We start from the raw sequence: 11,640 nt of genomic DNA, 5'->3' as shown, positions 1-11,640 counted from the left end.
AACAAATGCCCATGACTGAGCAGACACACACACACACACACACACACACACACACACACACACACACACACACACACACACACACACACACACACACACACACACACACACACACACACACACACACACACACACACACACACACACACACACACACACACACACACTCACAGATTACATGCATGTGTGCATACATGCCTTATGTGGCCACTGAGATTAGAATTAGGGATGTGCACAAGTAATCAACTAGTCAAGTACTCATTCTACAACTAACTAGTAAAACTCTACACAAACTATTTGCAAATAGATTCTTAAATTGTTACATCTACAGTAAGTGCTTTGGGTGGCATTCTGGATACATGACGAAGAGGGGTGAGAGATCCAAGTGTGCAATATGTCTTCATGGATCTTGTTAGATTCATGATTCCTTCTAGATAACAATCCACTTTTATGGTGGAATGTTTTATATGAGAAGCTGCAAGAGTTGTAAAACTGTTTTTGCAGCCTGTGGCAGAAGAGCACATTATTTCATGACAGACCCTTTTGTTAACAGACTAAAGCCGTGTTTCCACCTCAGGAACTAGGGACTTTGGGGTTGTACCAAGCCTGCGGCACACATGTTAAAAACTGAAGCCAAAATGTCTCGATCGCCCCCAGGTGGTTGGTCCCTGTAAAGGTCATAACCCCCGCCCCTCCGTGTATTCTAATGGACAAAACTTCATATCATTTTTTCCCAAAGTTGGTTTCTGTCATTTTAGGCAGCTTTTATCACGCTGATTTCATTTCAAGTGTTCGTTTTTTAAATAAGTTTGATACTATAAAAAAAAAGGGGGGGGGGGGGGGTGTGATGTCATGATTGACAGCTGAGATTGACAGCTTCTCTGAGTGAAGTTGTCACTGAGGCACCGACTGACTTTTCGGGAGGAGATTGGAGCTTTAGCTTTAATTTCTACATTTCCATAACTGTTTATTTCACACCAACATAAAGAATTGTTCTGCATCTGCAAAAGTGTGGGCGGGCTTTTGATATCGCAGCTCTACTTCCTGTTCTCTACTGCGCAGACTCTGTCCCTAAATCTACTGATGTCAGCGCCATATTCGGACCTCAGTCTCTTCCACTGAAGAAAAGTGAAGACGTCGGAAGTCGCGTCGTCCATATTTTTTTATGGCCTATGGGTGGTACTCTGTGTGTTTTGACCGCAGGGACCAGGGTCTAAATGAAATTCCAGGTAAAAATGTCCCCCTCAAAGCATCTGCTCGCAAGTTCAGGAACTTTCGGGGGTGGGACTTGGGCGCTGAACATCTGATTGGTTGTGTTCATGCAGCATTTTGATTGGCTGACTCCATGCAGCATTTTATTTCAACCTAAAAGTCTTTTGCCGTGTGTGCAGTAAGAGTTGTTTGCTATTCGAATCAACAATGAAGTTTTAAAAATATGACCAATGGACCAACAATGAGGTTCAGGCTTTATTAAGTTTAAAGGGATAGTTCACCCAAAAAATGTATTTCTGTCATAATTTACTCACCCTCAAGTTGTTCCAAACCTGTATGAGTTTCTTTGTTCTGCTGAACACAAAAGAAGATATTTTGAAGAATGTTTGTAACACAGCAGAGAGAGCAACCATTGACTACCATAGTAGGGAAAAATACTATGGTAGTCAATGGTTGCTCTATCTGCTTTGTTACAAACATTCTTCAAAATATTTTCTTTTGTGTTCAGCAGAACAAAGAAACTCATTCAGGTTTGGAACAACTTGAGGGTGAGTAAATGATGACAGAATTTTAATTTTTGGGTGAACTATCCCATTAAATGCAGAGGACGAAATCCAGTGGGAACGGGAAAGTCACGCGCAGTCCTATGTCTCCAGACTAATCTTCACGGTACTTTAGACCATAATGGAAATTGGAAATGCAGACAGCAACAGGTCTGGGGGAAAAAAAGTTCCAGGGACAAATTGTTCTGGGTAATTTTGGTGGAAACAGGGCTTAAGATACCTACTTACAGCTCCTTTAATTCTGAGTAATATTAATTGAAAATTATAACCTTTTTCCTTTTTTACCCAGTGGATAATATGGGTGAAAATTCAGGTTTATGGTTTAAATTAATTAGTCTTTCTTTTTAAAAGAAAGGCATAGTTTATCTTGTGAACCCATTGTAAAGTTGATTTAGCCTTATGTTTGTGAATTTAAAAAAACTCACATGTTATATTCACAGTTTTATTTAAAATTTACGAGTAATTTATTGTTTTCAATGTTAGAGTACTTGCCTACAAAATTTCTCTGTGCCATCCCTAATTATTATTTCTGATAACATGCACATAAACACTCAAAACCACATATCCCAACCAGTTCTCCGATATTGCCTTCTTACAGCATGTAATATCAAATCTCCTTTAAATTAATACTCACAAAAAATATACTTGGACCTATATTTAAGCTCTTCAGGATCTGATTTCTTCCTTGCCTTCAGTCTTGTTCACAAAAATGTAATTATCTAAAGGGAAGTCTGTTTCTCCGTGTTTCCTCTCTCTCTTTTATGCTGCCCTCAGTTTCACCATGGTGATGACTTAGTCCTGTTACGTACACTTCAGTGTTATGTGAGTTTTCTTCACAATAGTCTTGTGTGGTGGTAGGGCGCGGGGAAAACAAGTGTCATGAAGGTGAGCTTTGCTGTAGTCTCATGTTCAACATTTTTAACACATAGTCCATGTTTACGTGTGCCCTCAGAATTGTACACGTCCCCTTGCATGTTCATTATTTTTATCTATTACACATAATTATAACAATTGGCCCTCACAAGCAGAACATAAAAGGTGAAAAAAATTGCAGATTCATTTTGAGCCTGTTCATGTGCCTCCACTCAAAGTACGTCCCAGAGACTCCACTTTTCTTTAGTTCACCAAGGGAATCTATCACACTTCATTTCAATGAGAACGCTGTCAAATGCTCATGTGACAACAGGACCTTAAAGTGGAAGATGTGTTGAATTCCAGATCAGATTTTGAAGAACATGCTGATCTGTTGTCGGTTATGTGTTGAAGACAGAGAGATCGAATTCCCTCTTTTCTTTTCCTTCTTGGTCAAAATCTCTCTTTCGCTACTTGATGGTTATTGTGGTCAGCTTAATTGTTCTATTCCTCTGGCAAATCAGTAAAAAAAATTTAACAAAAAAAGTAATAGAATTATTTAAAAAAGCATATATTTTGTATCTTGTGATGACTAATAAAACTTGTTTGTGAAGTGATGCAGAGCATCACTGTGTATATGTCTTTTCTTTATTCAGTGTTTTATTATTTTTTATGTTTTCCACATTGAGTATACCTTTCTTTCTTAAATGGATTTTTAAAAAAAATGAAAACAGAAACAAAACATTTTCATATTTGTACATTTTGTAACACATCATTTAAAAACACATGCAGTTATATATTAAACATTAAAAAAACTAAACAACCTATTGATTTTTAGCAGTGTTGGGGAAAGTTCATTTTAAAAGTAATGCTTTACAATGTTGTGTTACTCCCTAAAAAAGTTACTTTTTTTAATGGAAAGTAATGTGTAGCATTATTTTTTCTGGGCTGGCTTGCTTGTTTGTTTTTTTAATGACAAAAAAAGTGAGATTTTTGGCAAAGGTTAAGGCCCTTTCACAAGTGAAATGATTGAGTTGAATTTGAAGGAAATGCAAATTCACGCCTGTACAGTAGAGGGCACAGCTCAAACAAACCTTTCAGCTGTGCTGCCATTCAGGATTGCAGAAGAAGGTTCAACACTGAAATCGTATACTTCCCTGCTATATAGTAAGTGAAAAACAGTATGTGACAAAAGAAGTATGTCCGAATTAAGCCTGCCGCACTCGTGTTGAAAACTGAAGCTAAAACGTCTCGATCGGTGGTTGGTCCCAGTATAGCTCCCCTGGCTGGGACCCCCGCCGCAATACAAACTAAACAATCAAATTACACTTCAAATATTTTTTTTCCCCAAAGATGGCTTCTATCATTTTAGGCAGTTTTTATCACGATTTCATTTCAAGTGTTCGTTTTTTTTTTAAATAAGTTTGATTTTAGTTATTTGATGCTATAAAAACAGGGGGATGTAACTTCATTGACAGCTTCTCTGAGTGAGGCACTAACGGATATTTGAGCTTAACCCTCTATGGCATGGTGTTGCCCTTAGGCAACAAACTACCTTTTTGGACCTCACACCGCCCCTTTAACTTTTTTTTATATATATAATATCACCTGACATGTCTGTTCAATGAAATGATGGGCTGAAGTGGGTGTGACTTTTTGTTTGGGGGTGGAGCAGTCCTTTCATGAAGCAAAGCCACATGGGACACAGTGCCATCAATTGGTTAGATAAATATCACTTTTTAACATGTTTAAATTGAAATAAATTTATATAAAAAAATATATGCATGTGCATCAGCATGTAAAGAAGTATGTTTGATTGTTTAAATATTTATTTTGTTTTTATTTATATACTAAAACTGTGTTTTTTTTGTTTGTTGCCTCAGGGCAACACTGCAGTTAGACCACTTTTGTTCAGGCAATATCATAGGGTTAGGACCATATGGTGCATTCAAGTCTTCCTGGGAAGTTTGTTTTTACACGTTCAGAAAACTCAAAGAATGTGCATTATGAGTATCATTTATGTTTTTTATTATTATTATTAACACCGATCAGGCATAGAATTATGACCCCCTCCCTAATATTGTGTTGGTCCCCCTTTTGCTGCCAAAAGCCCAGACCCATTGAGGCATGGACTCCACTAGACCCCTGAAGGTGTGCTGTGGTATCTGGCACCAAGATGTTAGCAGCAGATCCTTTAAGTCCTGTAAGTTGTGAGGTGGGACCTCCATGGATCAGACTTGTTTGTTCAGCACATCCCACAGATACTCGATTGGATTGAGATCTGGGGAATTTGGAGGCCAAATCAACAACGTTGATCAACTCGTTGTGCTCCTCAAACCATTCCTGAACCATTTGTGCTTTGTGGGAGTGTGAAATAGTTAAAGAGGCCACAGCCACCAGGGAATACTTTTTCCATGAAAGGGTGTACATGGTCTGCAACAATGCTTAGGTAGGTGGTGCATGTCAAAGTAACATCCACATGGATGGCGGGACCCAAGGTTTCCCAGCAGAACATTGCCCAAAGCATCACACTGCCTCCGCCGGCTTGCCTTCTTCCCATAGTGCATCCTGGTGCCATGTGTTCCCCAGCTAAGCCACGCACCCGGCCATCCTCGTGATGTAAAAGAAAACGTGATTCATCAGACCAGGCCACCTTCTTCCATTGCTCTGTGGTCCAGTTCTGATGCTCACGTGCCACTGTTGGTGCTTTCAGCTGAGGACAGGGGTCAGCATGGGCACTCTGATGGGTCTCCATGACCCTGTCGGCTGGTTCACTACTGTTCTTTCCTTGGAGCACTTTTGATAGATACTGACCACTGCACACCGGGAACACCCCACAAGAGCTGCCGTTTTGGAGATGCTCTGACCCAGTCGTCTAGCCGCCACAATCTGGCCCTTGTCAAACTCGCTCAAATCCTTGTGCTTGCCCATTTTTCCTGCTTCTAACACATTAACTTTGAGGACAAAATGTTCACTTGCTGCCCAATATATCCCACCCACTAACAGGTGCCGTGAGGAAGAGATCATCCGTGTTATTCACTTCACCTCATAATGTTATGCCTGATTGGTGTATGAATATAATACATGAGGTGTTAGTTGTAATTAGTAGTAGTGTTTTTGTATTGTTTGATGTTTTTCAAAATAAAATTTTATCTAATGCACATATTGCTTGTTTTCCCTATTGAAAATCTATGTAGAAAACCTTGGAGTTTTAGTACCCTTATGGCACATTGTTGCCCTGAGGCAACAAACCAAAATTTTTATGATGGATATATTATCAGGGACCCTCAAGCTCCCAAAAAATGGGGTGAAAATTTTTTTCCCCCAAAAAATAAAAAAAGTCATGCCATAGACTGGTTAAGCTTTAATTTCTGCATTTTCATAACTGTTTATTTCACACCAACATAAAGAATTGTTCTGCATCTTTTTTTCTTTTCTTCTTTCCAAAGATATAAATTTAACATTTCAGAAAGATACAAATGTTTCATATATAATTCTTTGAAAATGTCCATAATATCATGAAACATAACAGAATAAAAAAACATAATAATTAAAAAATAATACAAAAAGGGTATACATGTGTATTCAAATTAAAGAAGAGGAGTTTAATTCTTTGTAAATGTCCATAGTTCTTATTGCTTTGCGGTTTGAAAGTCCTTTGAGAGTTTTAAAATAAATCTTCATGTCAGCCTTGAAATGGGTGATGTTGGGAATCCTGTCAGACCATTTACATTTGTGTATGTAGAACTTCCCGAGTAATATTATAAGATTTAATATAAAAACATGACTCTTTTCTATATCCTTTTTGTCGTAATAAAAAATAGCATCTCTTTTCTCTATTTTAATTTTGGTTCCACTTAGCATATTAAATAAATATTCGATTTTAACATAGGCCTTCATACATAAAAAAAAAAAAGATGCAAAATAGTTTCAGTATCCGTTTTACAAAATGTGCAACATTCAGAAAGATCGTTTTTATATCTTTTCAAAAAATGGTTTGTTGGATAAACTGTATGTATAATTTTAAAGTATATTTCATTAACTTTATTATTAACACAGTGTTTGTTATTATAAGTCCAAATCAATCCCCAATTAATATTCTCAAAATAGTAATTCCAAAAGTATTTATTTCGAAATGCTGCAGGGCAATGAGTCAAATGCCTGAAAAATGTATTATTGCAGTTGCTATCTTTAATATCAACACCATTCAACAAGACCTGTTTTTTAAACTCTGAATTTTTCTGAGGTTCACTAATGCCTTGCAAAAGTCTGATTTTTACATAATGTTGATACCAAGATAAGTTACTTCCTCTCTAACTGGGATACCTTCAAATTCAGTTACAATTGTCTTTAAGTGGAAAAAGGGGGCATTTTTTTAATATTTAAAGATAAACCTGAAGCTTCAGAAAGTGTATTGAGACACTCTATAACTTTTTTAACCTGTGATATATCTTTCCAAAAAATTGTTCTGCATCTTGCGAGAGTGTGGGCGGGCTTTTGATATCGCGGCTCTACTGCGCAGACTCCAGTCCAGAGGTCTGCACAAGATGTCAGCGCCATATTCGGAGGTTGGCAGCTTCACTTTTCTTCAGTGGAAGGTAGTGAAAACACGTCCATATTTTTTTACAGTCTATGGTCCAAATTCACAGAGTTTAGAGTACTTGAGAGTAGGCTATGCAAAATCACATACTTCCCTACTAGTAGGTGAAAAACAGTAGGCTATGTGACAAAAGTAGTATGTCCAAATTCACAGTATTCATAAAAGAGCAGACCAAAAGCAACCAAATTACCGACTTCTTCCAGCAACATCCTGAAGTGTGCATACGATGGACACTTACTATCCCATGAGGCCATGGTAGAGGATTTGTGAATGGCAGTGAAGCAATGCAACTGACGCTGGTAGGCTCTGTGATAATGACAACATGGCGAATGTTCGGATTACACTCATACACACACTCAAATATAGAACAAACTTTAAGCAGTAGTGAAGTAAATAAGTGCCTTCTCTAGAGAGAGTATGCGATTTCTGATTTTTTTCCTGTGAAAAAAAATCTTCATGCCTTAAAATAGCTTGAATGTAACCACCTTAGCTTAATTTAGTACACACAGATTCTTGAATAGAAGAATTCATGAATTAGCCCCGCCCCCACTCACACACTTGCCCAACTTACTGTGGTGAACTCTGCACAATGGTATCGTTCTTTACAATGTCAGACGCATAACGGTAATTAATACCTTGAGTATGTTATCAAAAAAAGCTAATCATGTGCTGCTAATGCTACACAAACCATGATCCCGTTTGCCATCTCAAGAGTCGGACAGCCTTCTAACAATCATCAGAAATGCTTTGAACAACTCAGAACATCAGTGGAGAAGGCATGGTGTCACCGGGTGAAAACCTGGTAAATCCAAAAAGATTCCTCATTGGTTCTAAATCTGGCTCTGTTGAGTGTTGGCCATAACGAGCGCCAGCTGAAGCAAATCAGCTGTGCTTCATTGAAGCATGTGCTCAGGAAAAGGAGCATAAAAAGGCAGTGTTTGCGCAGTGTGGGAGGACGGGTAGGCAGCAGTGTGTGTTCTGACAGCGGCGGTGAAAGAGGAAGGCTGAAGGTTTAATGCCGGATCGGAGTTCTACTGTGAGATTCCCCGAGGCATGCTCATTTAGTGAGTTTTCTGAAGAAACCACGAACAGCAACGTAATGAAGTAAGTGAGAGAGGAAACCACTGCAGGATATTGAGTGACTCACCGAGGAAAAGTTAAGTGCACCCTTCATTTGATTACCCGTTGAGAAAACCACAGTTGAAGATTGACCATCACCAGAGTGCAACTAACCTTTGTTTGTGGGCAGTGTGTGTGATCTTGTTGACAGAACGAAGCGTAGTAACTGGAACAGCTGGGAGGATCGTTGCTGTGTTCACGCTGATCTTCTGAAAACGTTATTCCTTGAGTCATCCACCCTACAGAGAGAAGAGAAACGAGTCGATTAATCACTGTGGAGATGAAGTGAGTTTGCAGTGTCTGAAAGAGTGAAGTGCACACGTGTGAAGATTTATAAGAGTGATTTATGCACAAGTGTGGTGAGATCAAACGACTGCGTTTCTCTCTGAAACTTTGATGGATGAATATTGACTTATGACTGTGAAGATCCCTTCAAATTGATCTGTCTCAAGCTGTGTCCAGGTTCCCACTTGAGTGTACGGTGTGGAGGGAAAGAGCTCAACGCACCCCGAGGACCACACTCCACGAGCACTGTCTGTCCCTCAGAAGAGGTGAGGAAGCTGCTGTCATTCGATCGGCTGTTCTATGAACACATCCACAAGCCGAGTCTGAGCACCGTCACTGTCTGTCCCTCAGAAGAGGTGAGGAAGCTGCTGTCATTTGATCGGCTGTTCTATGAACACATCCACAAGCCGAGTCTGAGCACCGCCACTGTCTGTCCCTCAGAAGAGGTGAGGAAGCTGCTGTCATTCGATCGGCTGTCCTAAGAACACTTTCACGGGCCAAATACTTACCTGCTCTGTCCGTGGGGAAAGTTGAAAGTGAGAAGAAGCCTCTGTCCGTCCTACAAGCACCTTCTGACGGGTCAAAGAAATTACTGTCCCACCCACGAGTGAGTAGAGAAGAGGAATATCCCCCAGTTCCTCTTCCCAAATCGGGTTCCAGCCACGAACATTCTCAGCACTGTTTTTATTGTTTTAAATTAATAAACAAAACTTACCTTTGAAAGTCATTCTGTTGTCCGCCTCTTGGTATCCTCAGGTGTCTGCTCCTCCGGAGTGTGGTAATCGTCCCTCGGCCCTAACATCGGTTACAATATAGTTCATCACAACATCGTAATATACCTCATACACCTGCTATATTGCTAAATCTACCCGATTTTTTTTTTTTTTTTTTTTTTTTTTTTTTTTTATAACAACAGAAAAATATACCGGGATAACCTGGCTTCTCTTGAGACTCTGTTAGTTCGCTGTTAATGATATGCTAAAGCCCAACGGCACATTCACAATGGAGTTTGTGATGTCAGAAACACCAGCGATTTCAAAGTAGGCCTACCGCATTTTTGAAACTGTAGGTTTAAAGAGAAAATACTCAGTAATGGGGTTTACATAGCCTGACAACCCAGACCACCATTGGCAAGGCTCAATCCGAGGGGCGGGATCAACGGTTGTCTTTCAAATTCCCTCTGCACACAATAGGGTAGCGCTACAACCAACCAGAGCAAAGAAGAATTTGAAGCGGAGCTAGTTGATAGATTAAACTTTCGCCGTAGGCTATCCGGTCGGTGAAAACTCCGAACACATTTTCCTTTCTTAAGAATGACTTAAGTGCCGCTCTTTGTTTTTTCCTCAAAGAAAAGCTTAACTCCAAGTCTGCCAGAGTCGCGGCCAAAGCCGATTCGAAAGACTGATATTCGCCAGCTTCTTTGTTTACAACTAGCACGCAGAACCGCGGCACCTCTGCCGTCATTATGTTAAGCCCGCCCACCGACTCTATACACAATGTGATTGGCCTGACCTGAGTTTGGTTTTTCCAGCACGCAAGCCAACGGAGATTTGCTTGACTACCCTGGCTGCAAATTAGATTCGCTGCCACTAGGGTTCGTCTAGATTTCTAGGCTAGTGTTGACATGAATTTGCACATGATTTGTCTTAAAGTATATTTAAAACACCACATAGCCTGGATGCCAGCCGAACTTAGCCCCGCCCACAACATTTTTACTCGGGCAGTTCGGTCTGGACTTGATCGGTAGAGAAGTAATTATGCCCGAACAGAAACTGTTCGGACCAATTAAATTGTCAGGGCGGGCTTTAGACGATGATGGACAGATGATCAACAGTAACGTAATCATCTACGTCATCAAAGGCGCTTGGGTTGAGTTTGTTCTAATCCTAAACGGAGAACTTGTTCGTATATGCATTCACCTTTACTATTTCTCTCAGAAATGATGATCGTGTTGGTAAGTAAACTCTGTGTATCCTTTTTTTTACAACACCGGCAAAGATCGTTTACACTCATATTTTTCTTCTAACGTTAGGCCACTTATTCCAGCGTGCGTGCAGGTACAGGGTTGCCAAGTTTTTACAACAAAACCCGCCCAATTGCTAATGTTCCTCAAAACTAGCCAAAAACAAGCCCAATAGCTTTCCAGGGGGGGTTCTCCGGGAAAAAAGGCATTTGGGGGGTAAAATATGTGTTATTTTGGCAGGGCTGGCAGCCAAAAATTGCATTCCTGGGTCTGTATATCACATAATTGGGGTCGCTTCAACCCGCGGACTTGGCAACACAGTGCAGTTGAGTTCTGTTGACATTTGATAACTAACGTTATGCGTCGCTCCGTTGCTCTGATTGGTTGTAGGTCTATCCAATTGAAGCCTTTCCTGGTTCGGTTGAAACACGCCCCATAATCACAGCCCAACGGAGCAGTATCAGACTCATATTCTGACTAGAATTGAGTATGACGACGTCAGGCTACCACATAGACATATAAACATTAAAATCTTCATTTTCACTACAGGGGGGCTTTAACTAAAGTCATTTTTGCTTATTCGTAGAATTGGATAATCGAAGGTCAGTAGCAAAAACATTGGTTAATAAATTGAGATCATATACATAAGGTAAATGTGTTATTTAACATTTAATTATTGCAGGCTTGCGCAATATTCTGAGTTTGCATTTCATTTTGAGGAATACTGAATCTGTTTTTTTGTGCAAGTGAGAAGAGTAAATGCATGCTCACATTTAGTCTAGAACTACAATAACCATCATGTTTACACAGCGCACACAACGCCTCTGCATTTCCTCCAGATTCCTCTCAACATGGGGACAGGAGAGGTATCAGTCAATAACTGGGAAAACTAAGTAATGCGAAGTAATGCGTTACTAGTTACTTGGAAAAAAGTAATCCGATTACTATAATGTTTTACCCCCAACACTGATTTTTACTACCTACATGAACCATGACAGCACATTCTTACTGTCCTTGCTGCAAAATAAAGCCAGAACACAACTCTT

This window comes from Gobio gobio (assembly GCF_949357685.1).
Source record: "Gobio gobio genome assembly, chromosome: 17".
NCBI lineage: Eukaryota > Metazoa > Chordata > Actinopteri > Cypriniformes > Gobionidae > Gobio > Gobio gobio.
The sequence above is the reverse complement of the archived record's forward strand: the minus strand, read 5'-3'. Positions refer to the sequence as shown.